Source organism: Erpetoichthys calabaricus, chromosome 2, assembly GCF_900747795.2.
Source record: "Erpetoichthys calabaricus chromosome 2, fErpCal1.3, whole genome shotgun sequence".
NCBI classification, from domain to species: domain Eukaryota; kingdom Metazoa; phylum Chordata; class Cladistia; order Polypteriformes; family Polypteridae; genus Erpetoichthys; species Erpetoichthys calabaricus.
Genome location: NC_041395.2, coordinates 220,768,808 through 220,785,064, shown reverse-complemented (window position 1 = coordinate 220,785,064; position 16,257 = coordinate 220,768,808). Strand labels below are relative to the sequence as shown.

Sequence of the window (16,257 nt, the reverse complement as noted above, 5' to 3'; positions counted from 1 at the left end):
GCATTGGCTTCCTGTAGCAGCACACATTAAGTTCAAATCCATGATGCTTGCCTACAGAGCACTCACTGGATCAGCACCTATACTGTATATCTGGAGAAACCTGTAAGGTCCTATCCTCCTTCTCTCTCTGCAACTCTTATCTGCTAATGAATTGCATGTGGTGATGCCACCTTTGCATGGTATTAAAAATCAATCCAGACTGTTTATATCTCCTCTTTATAGTTCCTAGCTACCCATTTCCGTTACAAATTCTGATTCCCTCAATGTGTTTAAAGACTCTCTTGTTTAGTGAATTCCCATCCAGCTAATATTAGTTGTTAGGTTTTTGTAACCAAGGAAGTGTAACTAGCTTGAATTTTGTTCAAAAGCTGTCACTTTTTTGTTTTTTTTTTATCAAATTTGTATTGATAAAATGAAAAAGGAATACAGCAAAATAAAACCAATAATAATAACTGATTTTTGGGCTATATAAGAACAAACACAAAACAATGTAACCCCCTTTCCGTGACAGCTATTTAACCAGAAACACAATAAAAGAGAAAAAAATTCCAGCCATGCAGGAACGGAAGGCGAACTAAACTAACAAAAAATAATAAAAAATAAATAAATAAAAGCAAAAAGGATGAACGATGAATTGGAAAAACTGCCTCAAGGAGCAACCCCAACCCGGTTCTTAACTAACTGAACAGCATGAAGCCAGCTGTGGAAAGTAGAGTCAGAAGAGCTGTTGCTCTGGGATGCAGAAAGTTGAAGAAGGATAAGACTGCAAAATGAAGACTTCCAGATTACATGAGAGAGAAGGGCAGGAGATTTCCACTGAAAGGCTAAAAGCAATTTAGCTGCAATGGTTGCTGTCATTAAAAGCCTCTGGCTGGAAGAATAGAAAGGGAAAGTAAATAAAGAGAATAAAGGTCTAGGAGAAAAAGAACTTGAGGAGAAAAAGGAATGGGGAAAGAAAGAATCGCAGAGAGGAATTCAGCTACATAGCGCCAGAGAGCTGGAGGACATTCCCTGAACATGTGGAGAAAAGTGCCAGGGACTTTAAGAGGACAAAGGTGACTCAGGGGATCTAATTCTAGTCTCATTAGATAACGTTTCTAGGGATTAGGGTTCAGTTTATGAACATTTAAATTATGTGTGCTGGTGATTACAATTTTTAGAGCAATTTTTGATATTTAGAAAGATAGATTACCAGCACATTGCAGAGGATGAGATGGGGAAAGGTCTGTTAGCCAGTTAGACATGATTGGGAGAATTTTGAGGGAAGCTTTGCAAAGGAGGAAAAAGAGACTAGATAATGGTTTGGTTTTATGAGAAAGGGATGAAGCAAATGAGTACAGGGGATGCACTGGAAGAGGAGAAGAGAGGAGAACTCCACATGTCCTGAAAAGAGACCTCAGCTGTAAACAAAAAGTAAGAAGTAGAAGGGATAGGATGTCTAGATTGAAGAGAAAGGAACATTTCCAGGCCTGACACATTAAATATATCTCCTAGACCAGATATACCAAACTGACACAAGGGGAAGAGGAAATTGGACATCCTCTGATATTTAGGGCAGAATTACAAAATAAAGGAGTGTCTTGGCAGATGGCCCATCAATTTTTCAACACTTCTCTATATCTGAAGGTCAATAAGAGACAATGGGGCCAACAATAGGAGAAAGGGACTTTACTTTATTAGAAAGAAAAGGAAATTAAGTTGAGCAATGGAGGAAACTGTTCACTTGTCCATCCATCCATCCATTATCCAACCCACTATATCCTAACTACAGGGTCATGGGGGTCTGCTGGAGCCAATCCCAGCCAACATAGGACGCAAGGCATGAAACAAACCCCAGGCAGGGTGCCAGCCCACCGCAGCTCTTCACTTGTGATGGTCAATTTTGTGACCCCGTCCTGTAACACTTGTTCCCAAAATCGTCACCCAGACTCATTGCTTCTCAGTTATGTTGACCTCTGTTGTAAGTTGCTTTGGATAAAAGCACCTGATAAGCAAATACATGTAAATGTAAACAGGCCTCAACTGCGAGGAGTCACAATCCAGTTTGGAGGACTAGTGTGAAAAGTGAAACGGCTCATTTAGCACTGCTTGGTACACATAGCGGGGAGCAAGTGTAAAGCTTTTGTAGCTCAATTGTCAAGCAACTGCACAATATTTCTTTTCTTGTACAAGCAGACATGGTTTATGTATTTCTTTTACCAATTAAAATACATTTAGTACAACAACTGTTGAAAATACCATATGTAAAATCCATGTGGTGTTCATTTTTTTAAACTTTTTTATTTATCAAGAGTGTGCCTTTTTCAGACTTGAAGCTTAGGCATATTTTTTGAAGTGGATAGCTAACTCTTCTGTAATATTAATCATACTCTTTAATTGCCAGTGAAATCAAACAACAAAGGAAGTTAGTACTTAGGCTACAAAGGGTCAAGACACTGTATGACAAATGTTGAAGTTCTGTTGTCTAAAAGAGTCATGATACTGTGGTGCTGAAAACTCTCTTATAGATCTTCTTTACACTCCCCACTCACCCCAATGTGTTGAAGTAGATGTGTTGGCTGACTGTTTCCATGAACAACTTTCCTCTGCATTTTGAGTGCTAAACTTCTCAGCTCACACTCTCCGCAGATGACCTTTCTTATTTTTTTATGACACATTGCCGAACTAACACTGTTTCTAAATAAATGCATCCACCCACTTGTGTGCTTTTGCACAAATTCTGTTTCAGTTGTTGGTTTAACACCCTGCAGCTCATTAAGAGCTCAGATGCTATCTGAATGCCGGCAATAAGTGACACTTTAGAGGGTCCTCCCTACCTAGACTTGTATTATTGGAAAGCTTTAATTCCTCTAACACATTAATACCATGGGTGTCCTCAGACCTGGATGAGTATATTTCAGTGTATTCCAGCACTGTCCAGATCCGGGGATGATTAGTAGCTTGTGATCCAAAAGACAGCGTGAGTGCAATTACATCTTATTTATTTTGTATACTGAATAAGCTTAAAGACTTTAAATAGTGGAGGTTTCAGTATTGAACAAACAGAGTACAAAATGTATGCTACGCAGGTTGCAAGAGATGTTAACACCAGTATGGCATCAAGAAGAAATCAGGTGTTTCAAGATGTCAAATCACTGCAGGCCAGAGAACTGTTTGACTATCAGAGATATAACACCAGACTCCAAGGGTGCTGAGAACTTCCTAAACAGCCAAATCATAAGGTTGGACCACAATGTTTTTAATAGTAACAAGATCCCTGGGCCACTCTCAAACTATCTAGAAAGAAAGACATTTGATAAATAAGAGGAGGAAATTCAGTCTATCAGGTTCAACTAATAACTGAAGTTCTCTCAAAATCACATCTGGATACTTCATAAAGGTTTCCTCAGTGTGCTTTGGTCTATACTCAGTATTACACCTTGAATGTTTTTGATAATGAAAGCAAAGCAAGACTGGATCTGATTAGTAATTTATTTGGAGAAGCTCAGGTGACTGAAATAATGCAACAGCAGCCACAATATTGTGATATCAAATCTAGTCAGCATTTATTGAACAAGTATCCATACTGATTCAGATGTATTCTTCAGAGCAATTAAATAGTCTTTACTGTTAGGCTTTATAAATATCAGAAAAATACCAGGCTATCCAGGATACAGTCACTGCTCATATCAGGAATGGGATTAGGAAAAGTTCAGCTAGTTCAGGATATGACACCACTGTTTGACTGTCAGAGATGTTAACACCAGCTGGGATCAGAAATTATGAGTTCTAAGGTCATGGTCCTCTTCTTCTCTGCAGGTATGGGGTGAACAGCTGCCTCAAGCAGAGTTTGAATTTGTGTTGTTCATGAGTGTGGGTAGAGATAATTGTAAGATTGATTGACAAGCAGAAGGACCATCATAATGAAGAGTAAGGAAGTCCAAGGAGGAAGTGTTTGTTTAGTCTGAATCCCTATTGTCACCTGAGGTCATGAGCTCTAGATAGTGAAAGAAAGACTGAGATTATGGGGTTCCTGCACTGGGCTGCAGAGTTCACTCTCCCTTCAGCAAGGTGGAAGGACCTCGGTACAGAACCATTACTTTCCAAAATTGAAAGGAGGCGTTATTATTATAACGTACACAAAGAAGGCTAGAAGACCCAAGACATCCTAGAGCTATCGTATCTTTTAAAGGCCTCAGAGTATCTTCAGGTAGAATATCCTTATCTGTTCAGCCTATCATGTTGCCATCAGGATCCTCATCAGGACAAGCAGAGTGAAAGTGAGGTAACATTTTTTAACAAACATGTTCTAAGGAACATTTTGAAACTGTGAAGCCTCATTGGACCTACACTGGCAGCACTCAAGGAAGTTGGCCTGGATGTCACTGAGCTGCCATCCTCTTCTTGCCTCCCACAGGTACTTCGACATGCAGTATCAGTGATGTGATCAGCAAATTACTGCTGTTAAACCAGTGAGGGAGGATTAGCAAACTGCTGGCAGCCAACTAAGGCACTATCTGACAAAACTCCAAGTTGCCAGCAGAGTCCTTGACTGCCAACAATCTGTCAGCATCTTTTAAAATGCAAAAGTTTTCTTTCCAACCTGCCAGTGTCTTAATCAGCGTGCTGACTGCCAGCATCCTTTAATTAAAACCGTGAGCGTCATCTTCATTCCAGGATGATTTCAAACAGGCAGTGCTGTGGTGGAGGTGTTAGCCAGCTGCTTTAATAACATCTTCTTTCAAAGGTGCGGCATTTTGGGAGGCAAGGTTATTCAACAGATTTGGTCTATGACCTCGACAGCTCTTTCAACATGCTGCTTAATTAAAGGCAATGGGTGTCTGAAAGCATTGTGCACACGTGGTCTGAAATGCAGCACACTGCTTTCCTCCATTCAGCAAGGAAAGAAGCAGATATTATCTGTGCCAGCAAGGGAGCTTGGCTAATTGTCATTGTAATGGTAACATGCTATTTTAAATTGCCCTGATTACAAAGTAATTAGTTATGCGCTTAATATTGAAATTTCAGTGGATCAAAAACAAACCCATTTAATGACCACACTGCCAGTTACACACGACACACTTGCGTCATCACAAATGCTGCATGGCAGTCTTTATAATTACAGTATTATCCTCAGCACAAGTGACTCGTAATGACCACCACATGGGAGATGCTTTGATTATCCTCCTGAGGATTGGTCTGTGTAAAGACATAAGGACAGCTACACAAAAGATTAGATTATTATTTCCCAAACTAGTGAGTATTATTAATGGCCGTGCCACAGGGAATGTTTGTCTCAGGTTAGTATCATTCAAGCTGGTCAGTGTGAACAGCATTATGTTTTATTACTGATCTACTCAGAACTGGACACCTCTAAAGTCTTATTCTTAAGCCAGTGGCTATCAAGGGGTACTATATTTAGCATATTTAGTTCTTTGCCAGTAAGATACCAGAAGTATCTGAAATGGATCCTTATTTGCCAGTTCTTAGGAAGACAATAAACATTCACATTAACATTATCCTGTGGAAACAGAAGGACACAATGACATAAAAAGAGTTGGGGTCATGGTGGGAAAACTCCATTTTTTATTTTTTTGCCAGGATGTCAAAGTGATGGAGGAAAACACACAGTTAATTGGACTTCACAAATGAAGCAATGTTAATTGCTGCCAAGGTTTATAAGCCCTGCATAGCGCGGTGCGAAGCAGTGGTAGGGATACATTTCTTCACCTGAGATATCCCAGAGGAAAAGGGCAAATGGTTGACCTGCAATGCAACCTCCATATCCTTCTACTATGGTCTCTTGAAATTGGCACCAATGAAGGCTACAGCACATTGGCACATCTAACAGTTTACAAACCTTGAGCACTACATAACATCATAATGCCATAAAGTACTCTCTCAACCATGCAACAAACACCTAATATCAATCACACAGTGTTGTAGTAGTTGTAACCGCTACGATTCACCACGTTTATAGTGATATATTAATTACAGATTGCACGTCAACCTCAAATTGCCTTCGGACCCTTCCAGCAGCGCCGAAAGATTACATCAACTAATAAAATTGTATTATACAAAAATGACCCAGAGAAACGGTGCAGAGAAAAATGTAATTAATGACTTATATGCAAATCACACAAAGTCCCCAGACATGTGTCGATTCTGAAACTGCCCACCCCCTCTTCCAACACATATAGTATACAAATAACATAAAAATCGTGGACCCAAAATATCCCACAACATCCACTCAGTTTAGTCTCTTTATAAGATAAAATATTTCCCAATGTTTCAAATCTTCAGACTTGCCATCCCAGAATAAAAGATTATTAATTGCTCACTCTGATGTTGATCCTATCACCTGTCCAGTCCGCTTCCTTCAGTGTATTGGGATTTCTTTGCAATGGCCACCACCAAACTGTATAAGACTTTGGTACTCCACAAGAAATAATCTATTTCCTGGCTTTGGAGGTCACGCCTTTCCCCTCTGCCCTAAAGCTCGGGCTGTTTTCTTCTTCTCTTCTTGTCTTTTTTCGCTCTTTTTAACAGTGTATCCACGTCTGTTTCCATGGCACCCTCCCGGAAATTGTGGCAACAGACCCATACCTCACAAAGGTCCTCCCTATTTGCATATAACCAACTTGCCCATCTTACACTATACTGTAGATGTGCTCAGTGCTACAGTGTGCCACTTTACATTATGCATTGAGTAAATAAATGTGATAATGTTACACTGAAGTGGGTAGAGTTAGGTTAGGGTAAGGGAAAAAAAGACAATTCATATTTTACTGAAACCTTTAGTGAGAGCTCTCCAAGCTCTCCCAGACTGAGCAGTTTCTGAGGAGGCTCTAGATGAACCTATAACAATCCAGGAACGATATCCTCTCCCTTATCAGACAAGACACAATTCCTAAAAAGCCAGAGAGTATCCTTTGTACTGTAACCTTCCACACAAGGACTTCTGGATTACTTCATATGTGTAAACAGCAGGAAATAGTCCATAAAGTATTGAATTATGTGAAAGATATCTCTGGAAATGTATTCTCTCAATTCCTGTCTCAGAACCATAAATGCTAATAATGTGTCAGAAAGTGGACACAGGAGTGCGGACATTAGAAAGTTCACTTGACGCATTATGATAGTTTTGGGTGGCAAGTAAAGAAAATTGACAGAAACAGACAGTCATCAGTGATTAAACGCCAGCAAGACAGAGGCTCTGTGGGTAAGGATCTGCGCTGGTATCTGAAAGGTTGCTGATTCAAATCCCATTACTGCCAGAAAATATCCTACTTTGTTGGGTCCTTAAGCAAGACCCTTAATGTGAAAAATTGCTCCAGTGGCACTGTACAATGGCTGACCCTACGCATTGACCCCCAAAAGGTCATGGGAAAAGACAATTTCTCCAATGCAATTAACAAAGCATATTATAATCAAAACAGCTTGCAGAAGTACTGCAGGTTAGTTGTTCTGGTGATGTCTTCCCTGGCCGTAACATCAGGAATGGGAAAGATTAGGACATGCAAGAGAAGAAGAAAATAACAGTACCCACAGTCCTACCTGCAAAAATTCAGTGGGCTGTGTCCTTTATTTTGATTCTTGTCACAATATGGTTAAGAACTAGGCAGTGGTTAGGTATGATTAGCCTTGGGAATTTAGGGATATTTACCTCTTTGGGTGAGTTTCCTTACGAACTGGGCAGTGGTTAGAGTTAGGGTTAGGCTTCCCCACAATTCCATATTCCTTTTTTCAATTCCCATGCCTGGCACTATTTATGTGCAGATTGCGCATTCCACCCTCGTCGATCTGTTTTTCTCTGAATGCTTCAGTTGTCTTCCCACATCCCAGATTTAAATGGTGACTTTAAATTGGCCCAGTGTTAGTTTAAGTGTGTCCTGCAGTGAACTGGTGCCCCAATCCAGAGCTAGGTCCTGCCTTGCATCCACAGCTTCCAGAATATGTTACAGTCCCCATCAGATTTAACTACATTACATGGGTTAAGCAATGATGGGTTGAAATCGGTGAATGAGAGGGGCCTGTGAAAGGATATAAACATGGGTAAATTATGACAAAGCAGAAAGGCTTCTTTGACCATTATTGTCTGATTTTGTCAACGTGTTCCAATCAATTAGCGATCCATGGAAATATTATGATTGCTCTCATAACTGAACAGTATAATGCCTAACTTCCATATGGCAGATGAAATTATGTGAATATAGCAAAAATCAAATGTGTCCAGCAGATGAATACATAAAACTGAGAGTTTAGTGATAAAATATTCCACACCAATATTTGTTATGCAGAAAAAATAGAAAAATCAAATTTAAACTCTTTTTCTTCACCAGATGTGCTGAAAATGTTCACAAAACACAAAGTCATTATCTATGTAGTGAAAAAGCTATTGGAGTGACATTCCTCAAGATGCTTATAATGCTGATTAATTCAGCAAGTTATACTGCAACTCAGTAGTTCATTTCTGAATTATATAACGTCCACAGATTCTAACCCTGACACACTGACCAAAGGAATATCTTGGTAATTGATTTAATCAAATTCTAAGATGCCTAAAATGTGTACATTTGTTGAATGCTTAAAAGTGTTGAACTAGTCTAAATAATTTTCCAACAAATATACCTAAGCCTTATGTTATGTCACAGTTTACTCCTTCGCTTTGTGACTTCCTAGGCTGAGGGAACAGGTGATGAACTCCAGATAACTCAGAGTACCTGGGAATTCAGACAGCCTAGTGAGGTCAAAATCAACCACAGAAGCCCCACCTCTTCCGGTCACATGTTGCCAGGAAACCACAATAAAAAGTGGAGTCAGACAAAGTGCTGGCACTTAACCTATTTATATGTAACAAAGAAGGAGATCCACCAGCTTCAAGGTGTAATTGCCAAGAATGGGATCCTAACTCTAGGAAATATCCATTTTAGACTATACAAGGACATTTTACATTTTGCAGTCTGAGCCTCTGATAACCCAGAAGGACTGAAAGAACCTTTAAAACCTTGGGAACAAGGAATTTCATAAGCTAAGAAGATCTGTCTCTTACATCATGTGCTTATTTTTTAACTGTTGATTCTACATAAAAATATTATCCCCCATTGGTGAATGGAAAACTTTTTTAATCAGTTTCTGTTCCAGTTGTATCAGTGCTCTGCAGCCATCAGAAAAAAGGGTAATATTAAAAACTAGAAAACTAAAATAAGAAACACATCATTCAACACATGCTTAAAACTTTGTTCATTTAATCTCTTTACTGATGGCAAGAAAATGGTGAATGTTGTTGAAGGATCAAAGTCTTAAATGTTATACTTTACAGCTAGATGCTACGAATCATTAGAGCCCACTGAGCACCTTGTGTGTGTGTACAGTATGTATGGCTTATACAACAATTGCCAAACAAATGTATCTTTAGATTTTGGATTACAGTACATAGTATAATAATGAGTCATTGGTTTTATTTTTTGAGAAGAAAAATGTCCCATTTCACTAGTTTACTTTCATAAATGTATCGACTTTTGCCCAGTGGGGGCTGGGCGGTCTTGTGCCCTCGGAACCCCTGCAGATTTTGTTTGTTTTTTCTGTCCTCCTAGCCGTCAGACTTTACTTCATTCTATGTTACTTAGTATTGAAAAATCTTATTTTTATGTTTTTCTTTTTTCTTTCTTCATCTTGTAAAGCACTTTGAGCTACATCATTTGTATGAAAATGTGCTATAGAAATAAATGTTGTTGTTGTTGACTTACATTGTACTGACTCAACTGAAGACAGTAAGAGATTGAAATGATCAAGACCGGGAGATGAGATGCGGCCAAGACAATTGGCAGAGCCAGAAAAGACAGACAACTAGTTGTCAAGTTTATAACATGAATCTAAAATTCGTGAATCAAAAATCAAAGTGTTGCACACCAGAAAAAATATTAGTTCATAACCAGAAAGACAAAATTAAAAGATAACGATACACACACCAACACACAAATAATATCCGATGCTTCTGAACTGTATCTGCCAACCTTTATACTGATGCTCAGGATGACGTCTCACATCACCTACACCAAGGTGATTCTGGGAAGGATTGACATGCCAATGGTTGACACGATTGATAAAAATTTCAATGCCCTACTCATAAACAAAATGGCATTGTGACAAGACATTGCATAAAGTCAGAAATGGATGTAAAAAATCATATTCCTTGAGATCCAAAGCCCCATATGCCGTGTATAGTTCTTGTAGTAAAAACAGAAAAATAAAGGAAAATAGCTCATTATAAAATATACACATTAGCTTAAGAGAGGTAACAATATTTTCACTCTCTAGCAATGTCCTTCTGGGGCAGGGAATAGTAAATTAGGGTGTAATCAAATTCTTTACACTTCATCTGTAGTCCTGTTGTCAAAGAGAGTGAGTCAAAGATTTTAATGCTATACATGTAAGTATCAAAACAGATGAAATTCTTTGCATATGTTTTATACACAAGGATTTTATTGTATAAAGTGCTAACCGATTCTTGTTGGGTCTTAATATGGTAAAATGCCATAGCCTTCTGGCCTCTCGTCTGGCTACACTACACTGGCTTCAAGTTAGTTTGAGAATTATCTTCAATATCCTGTGTAACTGGAGGCACTTGCAACCAAATTACAGAGAGGGAGACAAAAGCCGTGTCACAAGCTAAGTGGCCAAATCTGCCACTGGCTGATGGAGATCTGCTTTGCCTAAGTGGTTCAATTGGTGGCTCTAATTCCAGTAACCCATGTTCATATGTCACCGCTGCCTTGACACCTTGAGTAATTTCTTGTTGGTCACAATTGGAGAATTTCCTGAGAATGCTCAGGGAGGTGAGGAACATAACCAGCAGTTCATGCAGCCAGGTTTGAGAGAAGGCCACTACACAGGAAAAGGTGCATCATAAGCTAAATGGTCAAATCTGCCGCTGGCTGGCAGAGATCTTCTTTGGCTAAGTGGTAGAACTGGCAACTCTGATTCTAGCAACCAATGTTTGCATTTCAGGGAGAACAGCACAAAAGAAAGAAAGTGTGATTCCTCTCAGGTAACAATTTACTACATATATGTAAAGCTATAAAGTTCAACAACCTTTAAATATCCAATACTGATATCTTGTGGCACCATGTCTTGAGGCACCTCAATGGTAAGGTTCCTTTAGGGTTTTTATTACACTGCTACTAACTCTAAATCATCTCCTATCTGTGTGCCTTTTCTGAAATTATAAATGGCATCTGTTTGGCCTTTGTTGGACTATCTAAAAGACTACAAAGCACTTTATAGGGCAAACATGGCTTTTTGGTTAACTTAAGAGGTGGGTCTGACTTTGTAGTTTTTGCTATTTAGTATACAGTCATATGAAAAACTTTGGGAACCCCCCTCTTAATTCTTTGGATTTTTGTTTATCATTGGCTGAGCTTTCAAAGTAGCAACTTCCTTTTAATATATGACATGCCGTATGGAAACAGTAGTATTTCAGCAGTGACATTAAGTTTATTGGATTAACAGAAAATATGCAATATGCATCATAACAAAATTAGACAGGTGCATACATTTGGGCACCCCAACAGAGATTTTACATCAATACTTAGTTGAGCCTCCTTTTGCAAATATAACAGCCTCTAGACGCCTCATATACCCTTTGATGAGTGTCTGGATTCTGGGTGGAGGTATTTTTGACCATTCTTTCATACAAAATCTCTCCAGTTCAGTTAAATTTGATGGCTGCTGAGCATGGACAGCCTGCTTGAAATCATCAGATTTTCGATGATATTCAAGTCAGGGGACTGTGACGGCCATTCCAGAACATTGTATTTCTCCCTCTGCATGAATCCCTTTGTAGATTTCAAACTGTGTTTTGGGTCATTGTCTTGTTGGAATATCCAACCCCTGCGTAGCTTCAACTTTGTGACTGATGCGTGAACATTATCCTGAAGAATTTGTTGATATTGGGTTGAATTCATCTGACCCTCGACTTTAACAAGAGCCCCAGTCCCTGAACTAGCCACACAGCCCCACATCATGATGGAACCTCCACCAAATTTGACAGTAGGTAGCAGGTGTTTTTCTTGGAATGCGGTGTTCTTCTTCTGCTATGCAAAGCGATTTTTGTTATGACCAAATAACTCAATTTTTGTCTCATCAATCCAAAGCACTTTGTTCCAAAATGAATCTGACTTGTCTAAATGAGCATTTGCATACAACAAGTGACTGTGTTTGTGGTGTGAGTGCAGAAAGGGCTTCTTTCTCATCATCCTGCCATACAGATGTTCTTTGTTCAAATTGCGTTGAATTGTAGAACGATGTACAGATACACAATCTGCAGCAAGATGTTCTTGCAGGTCTTTGTAGGTGATCTGTAGGTTGTCTGTAACTATTCTCACAATCCTGCAGATATACCGCTCCTCTATTTTTCTTGGCCTGCCAGACCTGGGTTTACAGTAACAGCAACTGTGCCTGTGGCCTTCCATTTCCTGATTACATTCCTTACAGTTGAAACTGACAGTTTAAACCTCTGAGATAGCTTTTTGTAGCCTTCCTCTAAACCATGATACTGAACAATCTTTGTTTTCAGATCTTTTGAGAGTTGCTTTGAGGATCCCATGCTGTCACTCTTCAGAGAAGAGTGACAAGGGAAGCACAACTTGCAATTGACCACCTTAAATACCTTTTCTCATGATTGGACACACCTGTCTATGAAGTTCAAGGCTTAACAAGCTAATCCAACCAATTTGGTGTTGCAAGTAATCAGTATTGAACAGTTACATGCATTCAAATCAGCAAAATTACAAGGGGACCCAAATTTTTGCACAGCCAGTTTTTCACATTTGATTTAATTTAATACAACTAAATACTGCTTCATTAAAAATCTTTGTTTGGAAAACACCCCAGTACTCAGATGTTCCTAGGAAATGAAAGACATACCACTGTTATCTTTTTTGTTGAAAGTAGAGTAAATTATTATGCAGGCTGAGAGGGGTTCCCAAACTTTTTCATATGATTGTACATGGTTATGGTTTTATTTTGCAGAGGGTACAGAATACTTCTGGTTCCGGTATTTTCCAGCATTCACTAATTACTCAGTCCTTAAAAACAACACACCTTCCTTAACAGAAGAGCAAAACCTGAGAATGTTATTTGGAAATCCTGTAGCATAGCTTGACTTTTAATGCTGGTTTAACTTTCTGTAACAAACAGTTGTCAAGACAATGATAGAAGCATATCATTAGAGTGAGTCTATGATACAACATTTACAGTTTTACTCTTACAGTCTTGAATCACCTTTACTAAACAATTGCCTTTTAGCTTTTTGCTTTCTTTTTTATGTATCTATCATTATTTTAAAGCACACTGAGTGACTTAAGAATACAAAAATGTGCTTTATAAATAAATGTTGTAGTAAAAGATATTTGTATATGTCAGTATAATTGCAAGCTAAATCTAGGTGTAAATATGTAAATACAGCAAAAATCTTATTCAACAGTCAAAGTCAACAATTATCCGCAGTTTTGTGGTAGTTTTATTTGGGTTGGTAGTAAACCCACATTTTATGGGCAGAAGATGTACCAGGAGTCAAAATCCTTGTCAGTTCATCAGATACTTGGTACAGACTTGCTCAGTGTTGTTGTCATATTGGTAGTGAATGTGGATAGGCATCTGTGATATAGCGGGTCCGCGGCTCAGAATAACAGGCCACTTTTAAATAAATAATCGCCGCACTCGTGGCTTAAAGAGGGGATGTGGTAGTGTGCAGTTTCCAGGCACGATGCGGGCTTGGGTGTATCCACACTGAAGTGCACAGATGTGGGATCGACCATGTCTGTGATTGATGCCGGGAGCTGTTAACCGCCGCACCTGTGCCACGTCCCCATTATATATAGTAGAAGCATGATTGCAGAGGGAGGAAAAAGATCAGAAAAGAGAATGGAGGTTAGAGGAGGAAGAAGAGGAAGCTGGAAGCTGAGCCCCCAGCTGAAGAAGGCACCGTGTTTTGTTTAAAGAAGGGACTGCTTCAAGCCAGTATTTTAACATTGGTTTTAAAGGATTTATTTTTTGGGATTTTAACCTCCACATTTTCACTCTGTTTTAATGGATTATTTATTTATTGAACTGTTTTGAACACTGCTCTATTGTTTTGAACACTTTTTGGTTTGGACTGTTTTAAATAAAAGCACTGTTTTCACTTAGCACCTTTCCCCTTGCTTTGTTTGGTGTCCTCATTATCCAGCTCATCCGGTTACATTACCAACGGTGTCACGTTCAAGAGGCTCCCAAAAGGAAGATGGGTACATGGAGAAGAACCCGCATCGTCACAGCATCCTGACCTTTGTGCTGGACTTGTCCGAACATTTTTTAACTTCCCCATCCATTCATAAAAACTCTGCAGTGTTTAAAGACTGTCTCAATATTGTGCAGGAAGCCTTCTGTCAATTTCATCCCTGGTTGATCTTCAGCCTATAAAAAGCAGATCCTTGGTCTTCTTTGGATCTTCTCTATTGTTCTTTAGCTATGTTTACTCCTAGAAAACAGTGAGGTCTACTGACAGATCATGGTTGAGACTTTACCGCTGTGGACACAGTCAACAACAACAACATTTATTTATATAGCACATTTTCATACAAAAAGTAGCTCAAAGTGCTTTACATAATGAAGAAAAGAAAAATAAAAGACAAAATAAGAAATTAAAATAAGACAACATTAGTTAACATAGAAAAGGAGTAAGGTCCGATGGCCAGGGTGGACAGAAAAAAAAAAAAACTCCAGAAAGCTGGAAAAAAAAAATAAAATCTGTAGGGGTTCCAGGCCACGAGACCGCCCAGTCCCCTCTGGGCATTCTACCTAACATAAATGAATGGTCCTCTTTGTAGTTCGGGTTCTCATGGAGTCATTTGATGCTGATGGTCATACAGACTTCTGGCTTTTAATCCATCCATCATTGTTGGAACATCATGGTGCTTTGAGTAGATGGTGGTGGTTGCGCCACCACCAAAAGGACACCGGAAAAGGAAACAGAAGAGAGAGTAGGGGTTAGTACAGTTTTTAGAGCCACCATGAATAGTTATTATAATGAATTGGATATACAGAGTATCAGGATTTAAATTACAGTAAAGTTATGAAAAGGCCATGTTAAAGTAATGTGTTTTCAGCAGTTTTTTAAAGTGCTCCACTGTATTAGCCTGGCGAATTCCTACTGGCAGGCTATTCCAGATTTTAGGTGCATAACAGCAGAAGGCCGCCTCACCACTTCTTTTAAGTTTTGCTCTTGGAATTCTAAGGAGACACTCAGTTGAGGATCTGAGGTTACGATTTGGAATATAAGGTGTCAGACATTCCGATATATAAGATGGGGTGAGATTATTTAAGGCTTTATAAACCATAAGCAGAATTTTAAAGTCAATTCTGAATGACACAGGTAACCAGTGTAGTGACATCAAAACTGGAGAGATGTGCTCGGATTTTCTTTTCCTGGTTAGGATTCTAGCAGCTGCATTATGCACTAGTTGCAAACGATTTATGTCTTTTTTGGGTAGTCCTGAGAGGAGTGCGTTACAGTAATCTAGTCAACTGAAAACAAACACGTAAACTAATTTCTCAGCATCTTTCAATGATATAAGAGGTCTAACTTTTGTTATGTTTCTTAAGTGAAAAAATGCTGTCCTAGTGATCTGATTAATATGCGATTTAAAATTTAGATTACAGTCAACAGTTACCCCTAAGCTTTTTACCTCCGTTTTGACTTTTAATCCTAATGCATCCAGTTTATTTCTAATAGCCTCATTGTATCCATTATTGCCAATCACTAAGATTTCAGTTTTCTCTTTATTTAACTTGAGAAAGTTACTATTCATCCATTCTGATATACAGGTTAGACATTGTGTTAGTGAATCAAGAGAATCGGAGTCATCAGGTGCAATTGATAAATACAGCTGTGTGTCATTAGCATAGCTGTGGTAGCTCACGTTGTGCCCTGAGATAATCTGACCTAATGGAAGCATGTAGATTGAGAAGAGCAGCGGACCCAGGATAGAGCCTTGTGGAACACCATATAGGATATCATGTGTCTTTCAGTTGTAATTGCCACAACTAACAAAGAATTTTCTCCCTGCCAGGTAGGATTCAAACCAATTTAAGACGCTGCCAGAGAGGCCCACCCATTGACTAAGGCGATTTCTAAGAATATTATGGTCAAAGGTGTCAAATGCGGCACTCAGATCTAAGAGGATGAGAACAGATAAATGACCTCTGTCTGCATTTACCCGCAAGTCATTTACTACT

The 16,257-nt window shown here is 39.0% G+C and overlaps 1 long non-coding RNA gene across 1 annotated transcript in view; it reads left to right on the top strand.

Annotated features, from left to right (window-relative positions):
• LOC127526667 (uncharacterized) overlaps positions 1 to 16,257 on the top strand; it is a 512,438-nt gene that overhangs the window by 441,210 nt on the left and 54,971 nt on the right. Inside the window, exon 2 of the long non-coding RNA XR_007934087.1 lies at positions 15,282 to 15,394. This is a non-coding gene — a long non-coding RNA (uncharacterized LOC127526667). The remainder of the gene's footprint in view (positions 1 to 15,281; positions 15,395 to 16,257) is intronic.